The sequence below is a fragment of the Leptopilina heterotoma genome, unplaced genomic scaffold (genome assembly GCF_015476425.1).
Source record: "Leptopilina heterotoma isolate Lh14 unplaced genomic scaffold, ASM1547642v1 Lhet_190, whole genome shotgun sequence".
Taxonomy (NCBI): domain Eukaryota; kingdom Metazoa; phylum Arthropoda; class Insecta; order Hymenoptera; family Figitidae; genus Leptopilina; species Leptopilina heterotoma.
Genome location: NW_025110909.1, coordinates 1079351 through 1082500, shown reverse-complemented (window position 1 = coordinate 1082500; position 3150 = coordinate 1079351).

The following is a 3150-nucleotide window of genomic DNA, read 5'->3' as shown; positions in this document are numbered from 1 at the left end:
GTAAAAATTAAAAATTAAAATAATTTTACATTTCGAAATTTTAGTTAATTTTTTTTTACTGCAACTCAAAATTATTGCAATAGAAATTTAATTTGAAGAAGAAATAAATAAATTTCGTTCATTTGAACGTTCAGAACATACTATAAATAGAAAACCTGATAAATATAAAAATAAAAAACACCACCAAAAAATATGATATTTAACAAAGTTGTGCAATTTTTCAGGAGACCTGAAAAACGAAAATTTTCATTTAATTGATAATTGACCTATGGCAATTGGTATTTACTACAGAGTAGGTATTATTCAAAGACAATGAGTCTGAATATCTCAATGAAAATTTACAGTTTTATTTAAAATATGTAAATCAATTAAAAAAGTGCATTATAATTTTGCATCTTTTTAACGTTTTCTTTTTAGAATCTTCCAGTGTTAATAAGTGATAGATCTTTATTTCAACTGAAATAAATAATACAATAATAAACTTTACCGTTTATATAATTTATTTAAGCATTTAAATTGCAATTCAGACGTTTTTAGATGTAATAACCAAAGTTATCTGTAAGTTCTCAGAAAACTTGCAGCAAGCTTACACTACAAGTTTCCTGAAAACTTTTACAAGTTACACTACCGTCCAAAAGTATCAGGACGATTACATTCGACTCTATGAAAAAACATGCCATCACTTTTTCAATCATATCTCGGAAATAAAAGGAGATACAAGAAAGAATTAAATACGGTAAGAAAGCTGATTAAATTTTGCGTAAAATAAGCTGTCTTTAAAGTCATTTCGATAATTATTTTTTGAGTTGTAGAGTGAGAAAGAAATAAAAAAAATTATCAAATTTTCTCATTTTTGTCTCTTGACTTCAACTTTTTCAAAAATCTAAAAAATTTAGATAAATGTTTTTTAAAAACACAGAAATCTTTGTTAGAATTTCAGCTTTAAAATAAGCCTTCGAAAATTAAAAAAGGTTAATCCGTCTTCGATATATCATTAAAAATGTGAAGCCGTGTTTCGACCGATTGGTGCATTGAAATTCAACTGTGACGACTCGGTTCTGGCTTCGCGCGGCAGCGAATGAGAGAAAACAGGGACGAATTTATGCTGGAGAATAATAAATAATGATGTTTCTCGAGTAATATAAAGAAACTCAAAAGTTCATCGTTCCCCCGCATGAATTCGTTCCTGTTTTCTCTCTCATTCGCTGCCGCTCGAAGCCAGAATCGAGTCGTCACAGTTGAATTTCAATGCACCAATCGGTCGAAACACGGCTTCACATTTTTTATGATATATCAAAGACGGATTAACCTTTTTTAATTTTCGAAGGCTTATTTTAAAGCTGAAATTCTAACGAAGATTTCTGTGTTTTTAGAAAAATTTTATCTAAATTTTTCTAGATTTTTGAAAAAGTTGAAATCAAGAGACAAAAATGAGAAAATTTGATAATTTTTTTTATTTCTTTCTCACTCTACAACTTAAAAAATAATTAACGAAATGACTTCAAAGACGGCTTATTTTACGCAGAATTCAATCAGCTTTCTAACCGTATTTAATTCTTTCTTGTATCTCCTTTTATTTCCGAGATATGATTGAAAAAGTGATGACATGTTTTTTCATAGAGTCGAATGTAATCGTCCTGATACTTTTGGACGGTAGTGTACTTTGTCTATATTTTCTACATTCACAAAAAGTATAGTTAAAATAAATATAATTCTGATTATTCTAAGTAGAATAAATCGATAAATATATCCTTACTATTTTTTCTGGTTAAAAGTATTAGAAATTCTGCTGGTTAAAGATTTCTGGTGAATTTCACCAGAATTTCCTGTTAAAATAACAGAATTTTTCTATTAAAAAAATTTCTGGTTATTTTTCAAGTGTATTTTCATTGATTTTACCAGAAATTCTGATTAAAATACACAGAATAAACGCTTTATGTGTTAATTAGTATTCTCTTTTTATTAACCATAATTTTCTAGTTATAGTTTAACTAGAAATTTTTTAACCAGATGCAATTAGTAGCTTTAAAAAGAATTTTTTTTGAGCGTAGTAAAACTTTATGCAAAAAGAAATTTGCGAATTATTAAAAAATAATAGACTTTTAATATATGTATAAGCAGCACTAAAAGTTAATGAAAAATATCCTTTAATTCCTGAAAAAATTTCCATTTAAAATTTGTTTCGTTATAGGTTCAGGGAAAACTGTAAACAATGATCAGATTATTTACTACAGTATGTTATAAAAGTTTTCCGCCCCTAACTCCAGGTGTCAGGAAAGCTATTTCTCTTAGGGTTTTAACATCAAATGATTTTTGTAATATTTATGACAATGAAATTACAAGACAGATACAGAAGAACCGTAATAAAATGCCGACTTTAGCTTTTATGGAAAAGGGTGTAAATGTAAGGCAAAGACCTTCTTAACAACATAATCTACTTAGCCTAACAAAACATGATCTGATATTTTGCACGCGACCTTAAGGAGCATAAATTTCAGTTATTATAAATTTTACAACTTAATATTTAAAATTTTATATCGTGATGTAAATTATTTCTATAAAGACTTTAAAGAGATTCTTTATTCTTTTTGCTTCTTTACAAATCAAGTTTTGTATTGCAGCCAAGACTAATAAAGTTTATTTAAAAAGTTTGAAACAAACTTTTCCCTATTTAGGAATGTGTTAAATTCTGACAGGTGTGCATTTATTCTACATCTAAAAGTGAGTTATTGCATGAAAACGTGCGTGTGATCATTAAAAAACGTTTAAAAATGGAAACATCCTTTCTTAAACAGGGTGTCTAGCGAATTATGATTTTCAAATTCCCGGCAAAATCCCGGATTTCCCGGACCTAAAACTAATTTATTCCCGGATTTATTTTTAAGACATTAATGACTATACTATTAATTTTTTAAATACAGTGGAAACTGAATTATCCGAACTAATTCAGGCAGGATTTATTTCGTTTAGAAAAAAGGTATACGTATCCTTTATTTTTCTATTCTATAGAGGACCAAAATATTTTTTGCAAACTATCCTTATTATTTGTAAGTAGGTATGTATTAGATAAGTAAAATAATACTAAACCTGTTCTTGGCATATTTTTCTAAATTCAATAGTTTTAGAGTTATAGATAATTGAAAATAAGTC